This window comes from Artemia sp. Qi Xiang Cuo, chromosome 9 (assembly GCF_049724085.1).
Source record: "Artemia sp. Qi Xiang Cuo chromosome 9, ASM4972408v1, whole genome shotgun sequence".
NCBI classification, from domain to species: Eukaryota; Metazoa; Arthropoda; class Branchiopoda; order Anostraca; family Artemiidae; genus Artemia; species Artemia sp. Qi Xiang Cuo.
In genome coordinates, this window is record NC_142802.1 from 36,583,823 (window position 1) to 36,602,139 (window position 18,317).

Consider the following 18,317-nt stretch of genomic DNA (forward strand, 5'->3'; position numbering starts at 1 on the left):
ATTAACAATAATTGTTTTCTAAAACGATATAAACTCTCCGTTGAATCAAAAACACCGTTATCAGGTATGAATTCTCTAAGAAAAAACTGAGAGTCATATTTTGAGAGATTATGTATTAAAATAGGGATATCTTTAGGAATCCTAAAGTTTTTGTTACATTAAGCATGAGTAAATCCACGTATATTACCATTCATATCGTCGTGATCTAAATGGAAATTATTATCAACTATTTCGTTTTCACAAATATGACAGCTTTTGTTACTTGTATTATTTTTCTTTAACTTTTTCTTATGTATAACCATGTTCTCTCTGTCTATTTCCATACTCATGGCTATTCTTTTACATACTTCTGTTATGGTAGTTACAAAATGCCCGCTAGCATCTCCACAAAGTATTCGTAATATTTATTTTTTGCTGTGTCAAAAGAACAAAATACTTGGAATCCAGAAGCAAATGGCTTTTGCTCTGCTACTATAATTGTCTTTCTGCCTTTCTTTTGATTAAATTCTTCATTATACGATTCAAAATCAGCTATAATACAGTAAGGTACTTTTATTTGTTTAGCCGTGTTCTTAAAATCAATTTTTGATCCTGGTTTTGGCATAATGATGTCAAAATCTTCACAATTTCCTTTTATTATGATTTTCAAGTTTTTCTTGTTGATCAAAGTTTCTCCCACAGAATGTAAATAGATGAATTTTGTTTTTTGTTCTGAAATCTGTGATGATAACAATCCACTTCAATCTTAAAATTAAAACATAATAATTATAAAAATATAGTAAATTAATCACATGTGTAGCAGTTTTTCCATAGATCTTAGTTTTATAAATATGAGCTCTAACCACTTTATTTTCACTTATTTCAAACAAACAAATTTTAATATTATATTTATTTTCAAATTAATAAATATCTTGAACATCTAAAGGAAACTTAGTGATTCCTATAAAGTTGAATTGATTTTCATAAGGTTTATAGTTTGATGGTCTGTATACATGATTTTTAGCTGGGCGAAGGTAAGTATAAACTGACCAAAGAAAAAATTTATTGTCATTGTTTTTATGTTAATGCATGCATTTTTTTTTTACAAATTCAGGTAATTTTTAAGGGTACCACCCAAACAATTTGGTAATCTGGTCATTTGATAGTTAGTTCCGTCTACTCCCACAAATTATAAGCCTGATCTGGGTGTATTATCTATGATTTATGTATGTATATTCCTGTTATTACTACTTAGATGGCTTTCATCGATGTCACTATCTCTATTAAAAATCCAGAAATAGCTATTATAATGAATAGGCTCGTGTTCTTCATAATCCTTCTGAGAATAAAATATTACACCTGTTGTAAATTGAACTCTACAACTATCTCTACCATTTCTTCTATTTCTTAAATCTCTAACAACGGTGTCAAAAAGTGTTCCAAAATCCTCCCCACATGTATTCATAGAAATATTAACTAAAAGGAAATTTTCTATAATTCGTTGGATACTTGGGCTCTTATATTGCTCCTCATCTTTAAAGATATACGCTCGAAGATCTTGAAGTTCCTGTATTTTTTCTTATTTATGATTAAATTTGGAATATCAATCTTCCGTTCTTTTTTACTACTCTATCTACCAATTACATCTCGAATGAATTGTCATTTTTTATCAGCATCCTTTTAACTGATTTCTATTTAGTTATTAAAATATATTAGTGACCTAAGTGATCCTAAGTGATATTAGTGACCATGGTTCTTGTTAATTGGATTATAGGATTTGTATTATAGTCCTGAACAGTGAAAGAAATCAGAGGTGGGATTTTTAGTTCTAAATAGCTCATGTCTGACAAAAAGGAACCTCCTGAAAAATACATAGATGTCTCACCTTTCCTGTTCTAAAAAATCAACTTAATTAGAACCCCCCCCCCTCCCGACTCCTATGTCTAGATCAAACACACATCTTAAGGGGATACAAGCCCTAAACTTCCTTCAAGCCAAAAGTACTGGTGAAACCCCTGGCAAAAAAAGGAAATGATACAATTAGATCACCCTGAAGAACCCCAACCTGAGATTATATAACTGCCTGATGATTCCCCACCAATTGAATCACTATCTAGCTCTTTAGCCATACTATTACATTGTGACCATCAAGAAAACCAATGGTCAACCCTTTATTAGAGATCGGTTAATGGATATTAGAAAGCCTATATTTCTACTAACTAACTCAACTTTTGAAGTAGTTTTCCTGAACGACGGTCTGATAGATCTTTATTTTACCTCTCATAAGGCCGCGGATTCAGTCCTTTCAAGGTCCAAGGAACTAATCGTTGAGGGTTCCAAAATCTTTGCTACTTCAAAAGAAGTAGAAAAGTGGTATAAATACGTGGTTTTGGTGTTGACACCGGTTTGCCACACCGGTTTGCCACTTCAAAAGAAGTAGAAATGTCGTTTAAATACGTGATTTATGGTGTTGACACTGATATACTAATAGAGAAATTTACAGCTGAACTAATTGATTCTTCGGGTCATGCCGTCCAACCAACAACAGCCACAAGACTCGACTTGAAAATGATGGTAATCTTATACCCAGTCGCTCAGTGCTCATTGTATGCAAAATAAAGTTGCAAAGAGAAGTATTTTGTATGGCATGGCCCTTCGCCATAAGTCCTATAAACCAGAGCCCCTACAATGCACAATTTGCCTAGCTCATGATCATAGCAAAAATAATTGTAAACAGTCACTCCAATCATGTCGAAAATTTGGTAAGCCTAGTCATGTTACAGAAAATTACACCGAGAAAGACACCTAGTGTAAAAATTTAATATTAAAGGGCACACGGCACTTGAGAAGCAACTTTGTCCGACCTATCACAAGAGAGCCGAGATCCTCCGAACCTCTGTGAGATTGAACTTGCCCTACTCCGTCGTAGCCGCTACAATCCCTAGACAACCAACTCCACGTCGACCCTTCAATAGCCAAACTGAAATTGCACAGAACCAGAGGAAACAGGTCCCACCCCCAATAGATAAAGGCTTCTAGTTTAGCCAATGTTCCACTCAATTTCCTCTACATAACGCCAAATTACAGCCTTCCTCTTCCCAACTTCCAGTTTTATCGCATCCACAAGTCATTCATCATTATAATCAAGAATGACGAAGGTTAGCCACATCCCCTGCAGTTTCCCATCTTATCGAGGTTGGCAGTGAACCAGTTGAACTGAAAAACATCCTTAAAAAAAGGCCATTACCACGCTTCTAGGAGAGGAAATCTGAGTCCAAATTTAGGAGAGGAAAAAAACGCTACGGTCCAACTCTTATACTTCAAAGAAGGCCTGGAATGCCATTCTAGCTCAACATTTCCTACGATCCGAACTGTTAGTAGGAACCCTTTATTACATACAGAAGGGACCATGTGCTGCCATCTATAATCGAGTCTAACGGGACAGGGTCAATGACACCTTTTTCAAGGTCAATCAGGGTATGTTTCTAACCCTATTGAATACAGACGGGAGTGACGCAATATCTTCACTGAATAGGAGCATGACAATGTTATTGATCTACGAAGGGGACAGGTTTCTAGGAAATTGATTGCATAATCGACGGGGAATTCTATATTGATCTACGAAGGGGACTAGATTTCTGGGAAATTGATTGCATAATCGACGGGGAATTCAAAGTGTTTTGATCCACTAAGGGGACCGAATTTCAGGGAAATTGATTTGCATAATCGACGGGGAATTCTAATGTATCATAAGGGGATTAAGAAACAATATGGCTTCTCTGGTCTTTAGTGTCAGAGATAAATTAACATTCTTTCGAAACCTTAATAGTGTAACTAGGAACACCTTAGATTTTTTCAGAAATTCAAACGAGATATAAGACAGACTGAATATATTTTACGCGGGAAATGGTTTAGTGGGAATTTTAAATGTGACAGCGCAGGGACGCCGAAACAAAGGAACATTCAGAAATTACGTTTAGGGATTATTTGGGTGAAATAACCTAATCCGACATTTTAGGGATTATTTGGGCGAAACAATATGAAACATTTTTGAGGATGATTTGGGGTGAAACTCTGTGGTCGTTATAATACACAAGTTCCATTTGAACAGTGTTGTAAGGTCCCCTACCCTAACCCCCAAGGGCCCCCCTCCAAACGACTTTTTACCCCCCCCCCATTTTTAATACTTTTTTGCGCACTTGAGACACAGAAGGGACCCCTCCCCCAACGTTTTGGGCCCCTCCCCCAACTTTTTAGGTCCATACCCCCATTTTTTTTACTTTTTTGAAAGTTCTTTTTTAATTTTTTTTATTATTTTCTTAACATGATATATTTTTCTTCTTTGTTTTAGTTTAGTTATAGTTTAGTTATAGTTAAGAGTTTTAGAGTTTTGAGTTTTAGCTAAGAGTCTTAGTTAGAGTTATAGTTTAGTTTAATTTTAGTTAAGAGCTTTAGTTTAGAGTTGTATTTTAGTTTTAGTTAAGAGTTTTAGTTTGGAGTTTAGAGTTTTAGCTTAGAGTATTATCTTAGAGTTCTAGTTAGAGTTATAGTTTAGTTTAATTTTTGCTAAGAGTTTTAGTTTAGAGTTGTAGTCTAGTTTTAGCTAAGAGTTTTAGTTTAGAGTTTTAGTTTGGTATTAGATTAGAGTTTTAGTTAGAGTTATAGTTTAGTTTAGTTGTAGTTCAGAGTCTAGAGTTTCAAGTTAGACTCTCAGCAGTTGGAGGTTTAGTTAGAGTTATATTTTATTTTAGTTTTAGTAAAGTGTTTTTGGACTTGTAGTTTAGATTTAGCTAAGAGTTTTAGTTTAGAGTCTTAGCCTAGAGTCTTAGCTTAGAGTTTTTTGTTGTACTTTTAGTTTAGTTTAGTATTAGTTAAGAGTTTAGTTTAGAGTTGTAGTTTAGTTTTAGTTAAGAGATTTAGTTAAGAGTTTTAGTTTAGTGTTGTAGTTTAGTTTTAGTTCAGAGTTTTAGTTTAGAGTTTAGAGTTTTAGCTTAGAGTCATATCTTAGAGTTTTAGTTAGAGTTATAGTTTAGTTTAGTCTTAGCTAAGAGTTTTAGTTTAGAGTTGTAGTTTAGTTTTAGCTAAGAGTTTTAGTTTAGAGTTGTAGTTTAGTTTAGTTAAGAGTTTTTGTTTAGAGTTTTAGTTGAGAGTCATAGCTTAGAGTTTTAGTTAGAATTATAGTTTAGTTTAGTTTTAGTTAAGAGTTTTAGCTTAGAGTTGTAGTTTGGTTTTAGTTAAGAGTTTTAGTTTAGAGTTTAGAGTTTTAGCTTAGAGTCATATCTTTGAGTTTTCGTTAGAGTTATAATTTAGTATAGTTTTAGCTAAGAGTTTTAGTTTAGAGTTGTTAGTTTAGTTTTAGATAAGAGTTTAGAGTTTTAGTTTAGGGTTTTAGCCTAGAGCTTTAATTAGAGCTATAGTTAAGTTAATTTTAGTTTAGAGTTGTAGTTTAGTTTTAGTTAAGAGTTAAAGTTAAGAGTTTTAGTTTAGGGTTTTAGGTTAGAGTTTTAGTTACAGTTATAGTTTAGTTTTAGTTGAGTTTTAGCTTAGAGTTGTAGTTTAGTTTTAGTTAAGAGTTTTAGTTTAGAGTTTTAGCATAGAGTTTTAGCTTAGAGTTTTAGTTAGAGCTATAGCCTAGTTAAGTTTAGTTTAGAGTTTTAGCATAGAGTTTTAGCTTAGATTTTTAGTTAGAGTTATAGTTTAGTTTAGTTTTAGTTAAGAGTTTTAGGTTAGAGTTATAGTTTAGTTTTAGTTTAGAGTTATAGTTTAGTTTTAGGTAAGAATTTTAGTTTAGAGGTTAGAGTTTTAGCTTAAAGTCTTATCGTAGACTTTTAGTTATAGTTATAGTTTAGTTTTAGTTAAGAGTTGTAGTTTAGAGTTGTAGTATAGAATTTTAGTTAGAGTTATAGTTTAGTTTAGTTTTAGTTAAGAGTTTTAGTTTAGAGTTGTAGTTTAGTTTTAATCAAGAGTTTTAGTTTAGAGTTTCAGTTTAGAGTCTTAGCTTAGAACTTTTAGTTAGAGTTATAGTTTACTTTAGAGCTTTAGTTTAGAGTTGGTGTTTAGTTTTAGATAAGGGTTTTAGTTTAGAGTTTTAGTTTGCTATTAGTTTACAGTTTTAGTTTGAGTTGTAGTAGTTAAGAGTTTTAGTTTAGAGTTTTAGTTTGGTATAAGCTTACAGTTTTAGTTAGAGTTATAATAGTTAAGAGTTTTAGTTTAGAGTTTTAGATTAGAATATTAGCTTAGTGTTTTAGTTTGAGTTATAGTTTAGTTTAGTTTTAGTTTATAGTTTTTGTTTAGAGTTTAGAGTTTTAGTTTAGAGTTTTAGTTTAGAGTATTAGCCTAGAAGTTTAGTCAGTTATAGATTAGTTTTAGTTTTAGCCTAGATTCTTAGCTTAGAGTTTGTTGTTACACTTTTAGTTTAGTTTAGTGTTAGTTTAGTTTTAGTTAAGAGTTTTAATTTAAAGTTGTAGTTTAATTATAACTAACAGCTTTAGTTTAGAATCTAGAATTTTAGCATATACTCAAATCTTAGAGTTTCTGTTAGAGTTATAGTTTAGTTTAGTTTTATATATGAGTTCTAATCTATAATTGTAGTCTATTTTTATCTAGGAGCTTTTGTTTAGGGCTTTACGTTAGTTTTAGTTAAGAGTTTTTCTTTAGAGTTTTAGCATAGAGTCTTAGCTTAGAATTTTAGTTAGAGTTATAGTTTAGTTTAGTTTTAGTTAAGAGTTTTAGTTTAGAGTTATAGTTTAGTTTTAGTTTGGATTTATAGTTTAGTTTTAGGTAAGAGTTTTAAGTTAGAGGTTAGAGTTTTATCTTAGAGTCTTAACGTAGAGTTTTAGTTAGAGCTATAGTTTAGTTTAGTTTTAATTAAGAGTTTTAGTTTAGAATTGTAGTTTAGTTTTAGTTAAGAGTTTTAGTTTAGAGTTTAGAGATTTATTTTAGGGTTTTAGTTAGAGTTTAGTAGAGTTTTAGTTAGAGCTATAGTTTAGTTAAGTTTAGTTTAGAGTTATAGCTTATTTTTAGTTAAGAGTTTAGTTTAGAGTTTAGAGATCTAGTTTAGAGTCTTAGCTTAGAGCTGTTAGTAAAAATTGTAGTTTAGTTTAGAGCTTTACTTTAGAGTTGTTGTTTAGTTTTATATAAGGGTTTTAGCTTACATTTTTAGTTTGCTATTAGTTTACAGTTTTAGTTAGAGTTATAGTAGTTAAGAGTTTTAGTTTAGAGTTTACAGTCTTAGTTTAGAGTCTTACCTTAGAGTTTTAGTTAGAGTTTTTGTTTAGAGTTTTAGTTTTAGTTAGAGTTTTAGTTAGTTATAGATCAGTTTAGTTTTAGTTAAGAGTTTAGTTAGAGTTATAGTTTACTTTAGTTTTACTTAAGAGTTTTACTTTTGAGTTGTTGTTCAGTTTTAGATAAGAGTTTTAGTTTAGATTTTAGAGTTTTAGTTTGGAGTCTTAGCTTACAGTTTTTGTTAGAGTCATAGTTTAGTTTAGTTTAGTTTGGAGTCTAGAGTTTTAAGTTAGAGTCTTAGCTTAGAGTTTTAGTCAGAGTTTAGAGTTTTAGTTTAGAGTCTTAGCTTAGAGTTTTAGTTGTAGTTATAGTTTATTTTAGTTTTAGTTGAGAATTTAGAGTGTTAGTTTTGAGTGTTAGGTCAGAGTTTTTGTTAGAATTATAGTTTAGTTTAGTTTTAATTAGGAGCTTTAGTTTAGATCTCTAGTTTAGTTTTAGTTAAGAATTTTAGTTTAGAGTTTGTAGTTTTAGTTTACAGTTTTACTTTAGATTTTTAGTTTGAGTTATAGTTTTAGTTTAGTTTTAAATTAACTTCTATAAATTCTTAACTTCTTAACTTCTATAAATTAACTACTATAACTCTAACTAAAACTGTAAGCTAATACCAAATTAAAACTCTAAACTCTAAACTAAAACTCTTAACTAAAACTAAACTATAACTCTAAACTAAAATTAACTAAACTATATCTCTAACAGATACTCTAGCTCTAACTAAAACTCTAAGCTAAAACCCTAAGCTCTAAACTAAACCTCTTAACTAAAACTAAACCATAACTATAAACTAAAACTCTTAACTAAAACTAAACTAAACTGTAACTCTAACAGAAACTCTACACTACAACTCTAAACTAAAACTCTTAACTAAAACTAAACTAAACTATAACTCTAACTAAAACTCTACGATAGAACTCTAAGCTAAAGCTCTAACCTCTAAACCAAAACTGTCAACTAAAACTAAACTATAACTCTAAACTAAAACTAAACTATAACTCTAAGCTAAAACTCTTAACTAAAACTAAACTAAACAATAACTCTTACTAAAAATGTAAGCTAAGACTCTAAACTAAAATTCTAAGTTCTAAACTTTAACTCTTAACTAAAACTAAACTACAACTCTTAACTAAAATTAACATAACTATACCTCTAACTAAAACTCTAGGCTAAAACCCTAAACTAAAACTCTAAACTAAAACTCTTAACTAACACTAAAGCACAACTCTAAACTAAAACTTTTAGCTAAAATTAAACTAAACTATAACTGTAACTAAAACTCTATACTCTAAACTAAAACTCTTAACTAAAAATAAATTACAACTCTAAACTGAAACTCTTAACTGAAATTTAACTGACACTCAACTAAAGTATAAGAATAACAGAAAACTATTAGATAAGACTTTAGGCTAAAACTAAACTAAAATATAACTTAATAAAACTCTAAGCTAAGACTCTAAACTAAAACTCTAAACAAAAACGCTTAACTAAAACTAAACTAAACTGTAACTCTAACTAAAACTCTAAGCTAGGACTCTAAACTGAAATTCTAAACTAAAACTCTTAACTACTATAACTCCAACTAAAACTGTAAGCTAATATCAAATAAAACTCTAAACTATAACTCTTAATTAAAAATAAACAACAACTCTAAACCATAGCTCTAAACTAAAATATAACTCTAACTATAACTCTAAGCTAAGACTCTAAAATAAAACTCTAAACTCTAAACTAAATCTCTTAGCTAAAGCTAAACTAAAGTATAACTCTAACTCTAACTAAACTACAACTCTAAACTAAAATTAACTAAAGTATAGCTCTAACTAAAACTCTAAGCTAAAACCCTAAACTAAAATTCTAAACTCTAAACTAAAACTCCTAACTAAACTATAACTCTAACTAAAACTCTAGAATATGAATCAAAAATAAATTTCTAACCACTAAACTCAAATTCATAACTAAACCTAACCTACAATTACCAACTAATTGTAACTTTAAAGTAAAATTCTTACATAAAACTAAACTAAACTATTGGTCCAAACAAAACTCTAAGCTAAGACTCTAAATTAAAACTCTAAACTAAAACTCTTAACTAAAACTAAACTATAACTCTAAAATAAGATTCTTAACTAAAACTAAACTAAACAATAACTACAACAAAAACTATAAGCTATAACTCAAAACTAAAATTCTAAATTCTCAGCATTAGCCCTAGGGTAAAACTGAACTACAACTCTAAGCTAGAACTCTTAGCTAAAACTAAACAAACTATAACTCTAACTAAAACTCTAAAATATGATTCTAAGCTAAAACTCTAAACCAAAACTCTTAACTAAAAGTAAACTAAAAATATAAACTAAAACTCTTAATTAAAACTAAACTACAACTCTAAACTAAAATTCTTAACTAATACTAAACTAATCTATAAGTGCAACGAAAAACTCTAAGCTAAGACTCTAGGCTAAAACTCTTAGCTAAAAGTAAACTACAAGTCCAAAAAACACTTAACTAAAACTAAAATAAAATATAACTCTAACTAAAACTCTAAGTGCTGAGAGTATAACTTGAAACTCTAGACTCTTAACTACAACTAAACCCAACAACAACTCTAAACTAAAACTCGTAACTAAAACTAAACTAAACTATAACTCTAACTAAAACTTTAAGATATGACTCTAAGCTAAAACTCTAAAGTCCAAACTAAAACTCTTAACTAAAACTAAACTACAACTCTAAACTAAAACTCTTAACTAAAACTAAACTACAACTCTAAACTAAAACTCTTAACTAAAACTAAACTACAACTCTAATCTAAAACTCTTAACTAAAATTAAAATAAACTCTAACTAAAACTCTAAGCTAAGACTCTAAGCTATCGCATTGCGTTCATTTTTAAGCCTTGAGACAAAAACTGAAACCTTAGCGTATACAGTGGTGGGGGGAAGTCTCAACCCTCACATGCATAATTGAGCAGCCACAGAGAAAGTAATACAAATGAAATTAATCTATCTTTTGAAAACGTCTTTTTTCAAAAGAAACGAACAAAATCGTCTAAAGGAACCTGAAGTGCTATCTCTGACATTTCCGTTGATTCTTTATTTCCGTTACTTTCAGATGTAAAATTAGAATATTATCGAAAGGGTTTAGTCGTCCCCTCCCTGAATAATTCAGATTTGGAAAACCCACCCCTGGAAAATTCCTCCCCCCTCAAAGAATATTTTCTTTTCCTGTTGATAATTCCCCCGCGTTAAATTCCACCCAGCAGAAATTTACCAGTCGTGGAATATGCTCCCCCAAACATATTCCCCTCAGATAATTCCGGATATTCATAAAAATTGAAGCTGAAATTTCTACTCAACTTTTTAGGTCAGAAGCAATGCTATAGCGTTACTTAAGTAAAGAGCCACAAGGGTTCAATGAATTAATACTTTATTATTTTTCCAGGGGAACTTTATGTGAAAGAGGTGGTCGCATAAACTTTGGAACGGGGTTTATTGAATTAAAAATTAAAATTTATAGTGCCCTTACACCAGGGACAGATACAGGATTTTCTAGGGGGGGGGCAAAATAGGTTGATCCGATAAACTTGCGTTAGGAGCAAGTTTAGTTTACGCAATCTTGCGTTAATGAAGTAAATTACATTACTTTAGACTACGTTAGGGGGGAGCCAACCTCGCCCCTCCTTTGGATCCGCCACTGCCTTACACTCTCTGTTTCTTTCCTTGTTAGGGAGGAGAGCAGATGCCTAATAGGTATGTGTTAATACAAAAACATTCTAACTCTCATTGGGATTTCAGTTATAAACAGATTTAGTTCAAAGAAAGGAGTGGGGAAAAGGGCGTGCGGGGGGTTTATTTGCCCTTCGATCAATTTTGACTGTTAAGAGCTGGACTAGAACTTCCAATTTCAAATCAAATGAGCCCTTTCTGAAGTTTATACGAGAATCCCTTCCGGTCCCCGGGCCCTTGGGGGTTATGTCGACGCCAGAGTTTTGTTACTGAACCTTTCAACTATTTTTAACAAAATTTTTATCTGATGCATTTAGGGCGTGGAGGAGGGGGTGGGCCTATTTGCCCTCCAATCTCTTTTGACTCTTAAAAAGTGAACAAGAACTTTCAATTTCCAACCAAATAAGCCCTCTCTAAAGTTTATACGAGCATCCCTTCAATAAAAAACAATATGAAGGATTCGGAGAATTCTTAAATTAAAACCCTTTCCCTGAGGGCTGTGAGGGAGTTGTCATACTCAAAGACCTAATTTCTCGACCTTAAAACTACGTTTAATAAAATGGCTGTCTCAAAATTTTGATTGGATGTGTTTGGGGAAAAGGTGGGCGTGAGAGGGGGTTAGTTGCCCTCAAATCACTTCAACTATTAAAAACAGCACTAGCCCTTTGAATTTCCAATCGAATGAGACTTTTTTGAAGTTTCTACGACACCACCTTCTATAAAAACCTTATATGCCCCCAGGGTATAACTTAAAACCCTTGCCTTGAGGGTTGTGGGGGAGTGTCCTAATCAAAAACATATTTTCTATCTGAAAATCACCTACGCTGAACAAAGTGGCTATCTCAAAATTTTGATCGGATGTGTTTGGGGGAATGATGGGCGTGTGGGGGGGGGGGCTAGTTCCCCTCCAATCACTTTCGACTATTAAAAAGGGCATTAGCCCTTTGAATTTCCAATCGAATGAGCCTTTTTTGAAGTTTCTACGACAACGCCATCTATAAAACCCTTATTTACCCCCAAGGCATAACTTAAAACCCTTGCCCCGAGGGTTGTGGGGGATTGTCCTCCTCAAAAATATATTTTCTATCTGAAAATCAACTACGCTGAACAAAATGACTATATCAAAATTTTGATTGTATGGGCTTGGGGGAATGATGGGCGGGGGGAGGGGGGCTAGTTGCCCTCCAATAACTTCTGAATAATAAAAAGGGAACTAGACCTTTGAATCTCCAATCGAATGAGCCAGTCAGTCAAACCACCATCTAAAACTATCGTAACAATTCCTCTGGAAAACATTCCACAGATTTTCCTCAGCTTTTGGACGCGGCGCGGCCACATTTCGGAATTGACCGGTGACATTACCGTGGGTCCAAATATTGTAGTCTTAGTCGCCAGGCTTATCATCCTATTGTTATAAACTTTTTTCAACCTTTAAAAAGAAGAAAAAAAACACCCTGCGGCTTGGTTATTCTGCTTTTTGTATCTTCAATAGATCTATACCATTATACTATTAATACTACCAAGGGAAGTGAAGCTAATTGCCGAACCATCATATTTTGAAGACTCACTTATTCACTTACATATTTTAAAGATTTCTGCACCCAATGCCTTATCATTCTATCTGGAAATCAACTACGCTGAACAAAATGGCTATCTCAATTTTTTTATTTCATGTGTTTAGGGGAATGGTGGGCAGGGGGGGGGGGGCTAGTTGCCCTCCAATCACTTCGATCACTATTAAAATCACTATTAAAAAGGGCACTAGCCCTTTTAATTTCTAATCGAATGAGCCTGTTTTGAAATTTCTACGACATTGCCTACTATAAAAACCTTATATGCCCCGAGGGCATAACTACGCTGAACAAAATGGCTATCTCAAAATTTTGATTGGATGTGTTTGGGGGAATGATGGTCGTGGGGGGGCTAGTTCCCCTCCAATCACTTTCGACTGTTAAAAAGGGCACTATCCCTTTGAATTTCTAATCGAATGAGCCTTTTTTTTAAGTTTCTACGACAACGCCTTCTATAAAAACCTTATATGCCCCTAGCGCATAACTTAGAGCCCTTGCCCTGAGGGTTGTGGGGGAGTGTCCTCCTCAAAAAAATATTTTCTATCGGGAAATCCACTTCACTGAACAAAATGGCTATCTCAAAATTCTGATTGGATGTGTTTTGGGAAATGATGGGCGTGGGGGAGCTAGTTGTCCTCCAATGACTTTCGACTATTAAAAAGGGCACTAGCCCTTTAAATTTCCAATCGAATGAGCTTGTTTTGAAGTTTCTACGACAACGCCTTCTATAAAAACCTTAAATGCCCCCAGGGCATAACTTAAAACCCTCGCCCTGAGGGTTTTGGGGAGTGTCCTCCTCAAAAATATATTTTTTATCTGGAAATCAACTACGCTGAACAAAATGGCTATCTTAAAATGTTGATTGGATGTGTTTGGGGGAATGATGGGCGGGGGGGGGGGGCTAATTGCCCTCCAATCACTTCGACTATTAAAAAGGGCACTAGTCCTTTGAATTTCCAATCGAATGAGCCTTTTTTGAAGTTTCTACGAGAACACTATCTCTAAAAACCAGATATACCCCCAGGGCACAACTTAAAACCCTTGCCCTAAGGGTTGCTGGGGAGTGTCCTGCTCAAAACATATTTTCTATCTGGAAATCAACTACGCTGAACAAAATAGTTATCTTAAAATTTTGATTGGATGTGTTTCGGGGAATGATGGACGTGGGGGGGGGGCTAGTTACAATCCAATCACTTTCGAGCATTAAAAAGGGTACTAACCCTTTGAATTTCTAATCGATTGAGCCTTTTTTGAAGTTTCTATGACAACGCCTTCTATAAAAACCTTATATGGCCCCAGGGCATAACTAGTCTGAACAAAATGTCTATCTCAAAATTTTGATTGGATGTGTTTGTGGGAATGATGGGCGTGGGGGGGGGGTAGTTGCCCTCCAATCACTTTCGACTGTTAAAAAGGGCACTGTCCCTTTGAATTTCCCATCGATTGGGCCTTTTTTGAAGTCTCAACGACAACGCCTTCTATGAAAACCTTATAGTCCCCCAGGGCATAACTTAAAACCCTTGCCCTGAGGGTTGTGGGGGAGTGTCCTCCTCAAAACATATTTTCTATCGGGAAATCAACTACACTGAACAAAATGGCTATCTCAAAATTCTGATTGGATGTGTTTGGGGAAATGATGGGCGTGGAGGGGGGGGGCTAATTGTCCTCCAATCACTTTCGACCAGTAAAAAGGTCACTCGTCCTTTTAATTTCGAATCGAATGGGCTTTTTTTGAAGTTTCTACGACAACGCCTTCTCTAAAAACCTTATATGCCCCCAGGGCATAAATTAAAACCCTTACCCTAAGGGTTGTGGGAGAGTGTCCTGCTCAAAAACATATTTTCTATCTGGAAATTAACTATGCTGAACAAAATAGCTATCTCAAAATTTTGATTGGATGTGTTTGGGGGAATTATGGACGTGGGGGGCTAGTCTCCAATCACTTTCGACTATTAAAAAGGGTACTAGCCCTTTGCATTTCTAATTGAATGAGCCTTTTTTGAAGTTTCTACGACAACGCCTTCCATAAGAACCTTACATGTCCCCAGGGCATAACTTAAAACCCTTGCCCTGAGGGTTTTAGGGGAGTGTCCTCCTCAAAAATATATTTTTTATCTGGAAATCAACTACGCTGAACAAAATGGATATCTCAAAATGTTGATTGGATGTGTTTGAGGGAATGATGGGCGTGGAGGGGGGCTAATTGTCCTCCAATCACTTCAAGTATTAAAAAGGGCACTAGTCCTTTGAATTTCCAATCGAATGAGCCTTTTTTGAAGTTTCTACGACAACGCCTTCTCTAAAAACCAGATATGCCCCCAGGGCACAACTTAAAACCCTTGCCCTAAGGGTTGTGGGGGAGTGTCCTGCTCAAAAACATATTTTTTATCTGGAAATCAACTACGCTGAACAAAATAGCTATCTTAAAATTTTGATTGGATGTGTTTCGGGGAATGATGGACGTGGGGGGGGGGGGATATTTACACTCCAATCACTTTCGAGTATTAAAAAGGGTACTAACCCTTTGAATTTCTAATCGATTGAGCCTTTTTTGAAGTTTCTATGACAACGCCTTCTATAAAAACCTTATATGGCCCCAGGGCATAACTACGCTGAACAAAATGTCTATCTCAAAATTTTGATTGGATGTGTTTGTGGGAATGATGGGCGTGGGGGGGGGGGGTAGTTGCCCTCCAATCACTTTCGACTGTTAAAAAGGGCACTGTCCCTTTGAATTTCCCATCGATTGGGCCTTTTTTGAAGTTTCTACGACAACGCCTTCTATAAAACCTTATATGCCCCCAGGGCATAACTTAAAACCCTTGCCCTGAGGGTAGTGGGGGGGAGTGTCCTCCTCAAAAACATATTTTCTATCGGGAAATCAACTACACTGAACAAAATGGCTATCTCAAAATTCTGATTGGATGTGTTTGGGGAAATGATGGGCGTGGAGGGGGGGGGCTAATTGTCCTCCAATCACTTTCGACTATTAAAAAGGTCACTCGTCCTTTTAATTTCGAATCGAATGAGCTTTTTTTGAAGTTTCTACGACAACGCCTTCTCTAAAAACCTTATATGCCCCCAGGGCATAATTTAAAACCCTTACCCTAAGGGTTGTGGGAGAGTATCCTGCTCAAAAACATATTTTGTATCTGGAAATTAACTATGCTGAACAAAATAGCTATCTCAAAATTTTGATTGGATGTGTTTGGGGGAATTATGGACGTGGGGGGCTAGTTGCCCTCCAATCACTTTCGACTATTAAAAAGGGTACTAGCCCTTTAATTTCAAATCGAATGAGCCTATTTTGAAGTTTCTACGACAACGCCTTCTATAAAAACCTTATATGCCCCCAGGGCATAACTTAAAACCCTCGCCCTGAGGTTTGTGGGGGATTGTCCTCCTCAAAAACATATTTCCTATCTGGAAATCAACTACGCTGAACAAAATGGCTATCTCAAAACTTTGATTGGATGTGTTTGGGGGAAGGATGGGCGTGGGGGGAGGGGTCTAGTTGCCCTCCAATCACTTTCGACTATTATAAACGCCACTATCCCTTTGAATTTCCAATCGAATGACTGTTTCTTGAAGTTTTTACTACGACACCCTCTATAAAACCTTATATTCCCCAAGGGCATAACTCACAAACCTTGAACTGAGGACTCTGGGGGAGTTTCCTCCTCAAAACATTTTTTCTATAAGGAAATCAACTACACTGAACTAATTGGCTATTTCAAAATTTTGATTGAATGTGTTTGGGGAAATGATGGGCGTGGGGGGGGGGCTAGTTGCCCTAAAATCACTGCCGACTATTAAAAAGGGCACTATCCCTTTGAATTTCCAATCGAATGGGCCTTTTTTGAAGTTTCTACGACAACACTTTCTATAAAAACCTTATATGCCCCAAGGGCATAACTTAAAAATTCTGATTGAATGTGTTTGGGAAAATGATGGGCGTGGGGAGGGGGCTAGTTGACCTCCAATCATTTTCGACTATAAAAAGGACACTAGCCCTTTGAACTTCAAATTGAACGAGCCTTTTTTGAAGTTTTTACGACTACGACTTCTATAAAGACCTTATATTCTCTCATAGCATAACTTACAATACTTATTCCGAAGCCTGTGAGGAAGTGTCCTCCTCAAAAACATATTTTCTATTTTGGAATCAACTACACTGAACGAAGTGGTGATCTCTAAGTTTTGAACGTAGTGTTTTTGGGAACTAATAGGTGTGGAGGGGGGGGGGGCTAGTTCCCCTCCAATAACTTTCGACTGTTAAAAAAGGCACTATCCCTTTGAATTTCCAATCGAATGAGCCTTTTTTGAAGTTTATACGGCAACGCCTTCTATAAAAACCTTATATGCCCCCAGGACATAACTTAAAACCCTTTCCCTGAGGGTTGTGGTTGAGTGTCCTCCTCAAAAACATATTTTCTATCTGGAAATCAATTACACTGAACAATATGACTATCTCAAAATTTTGATTGGATGTGTTTGGGGGAATGATGGGCGGGGGGGGGGGCTAGTTGCCCTCCAATTACTTTAGACTATAAAAAAGGGCACTAATCCTTTGAATTTCCAATCGAATGAGCCTTTTTTGAAGTTTCTACGACAACGCCTTCTATAAAAACCTTATATGCCCCCAGGGCATAACTTAAAACCCTTGCCCTGAGGGTTGGGGGGGATTGTCCTCCTCAAAAATATATTTTCTATTTGGAAATCAAATACGCTGAACAAAATGGCTATCTCAAAATTTTGATTGGATGGGTTTGGGGGAATGATGGTCGTGGGGGGGGGCTAATTGCCCTCCAATTACTTTCGACTATTAAAAAAGGCACTAGTCCTTTGAATTTCTAATCGAATGAACCTTTTTTGAAGTTTTTACGGCAACGCCTTCAATAAAAACCTTATATGCCCCCAGGGCATAACTTAAAACCCTTGCCCTGAGGGTTGTGGGGGAGTGTCCTTCTCAAAAACATATTTTCCATATGGAAATCAACTACGCTGAACAAAATGGCTATCTAAAAATTTTGATTGGATGTGTTTGGGGGAATGATGGGCGCCGGGGGGGGGGTGCTAGTTGCCCTCCAATCACTTTCGACTATTAAAAAGGGCACTATCTCTTTGAATTTCCAATCGAATGAGCCTTGTTTGAAGTTTCTACGACAACGCCTTCTATAAAAACCTTATATACCCCCAGGCCATAACTTAAAACCCTTGCCCTGAGGGTTGTGGGGGAGTGTCCTCCTCAAAAAATATTTTCTATCTGGAAATCAACTACGCTGAACGAAATAGCTATCCAAAAATTTTGATTGGATGTGTTTGGGGGAATGATGGGAGTGGGGGGCTAGTTGCCCTCCAATCACTTTCGACTATTAAAAAGGGCACTAGAACTCTCGATTTCCAATCGAATGATTTCCCTTTGAAGTTTTTAAGACGACCCCTTCCATATGAAGTGCCTCTGGGAAAAAAAGTAATAATAAAACATTGGAGCCATATGGCCTTTACTATAGGCAATGCGTTGCCTCTGATTGATGTTTGTTTTATGTTTTTATTCGAATAATAAATTGAAATTGAATAAATTGAATTTAATTATAATTTCCATCAGTTTAAATCTGTTTTGATTTAATTTTTTTTTAAGTTCAGTAATATCTTTTTTTCATACACTATTTAATTAAATTTTTAAATCTGAAATAGTATTATTATTGTCTTTAATTTAATCTTCTAATTTTACTTTTAATTCAGGTTCAATATTGTAGTGATA

At 34.6% G+C, this 18,317-nt stretch overlaps 1 protein-coding gene across 2 annotated transcripts in view; it reads right to left on the reverse strand.

Annotated features, from left to right (window-relative positions):
* Hasp (Hig-anchoring scaffold protein) overlaps window positions 1–18,317 on the reverse strand; it is a 359,559-nt gene that overhangs the window by 181,051 nt on the left and 160,191 nt on the right. The gene's annotated exons all lie outside the window — the stretch shown is intronic.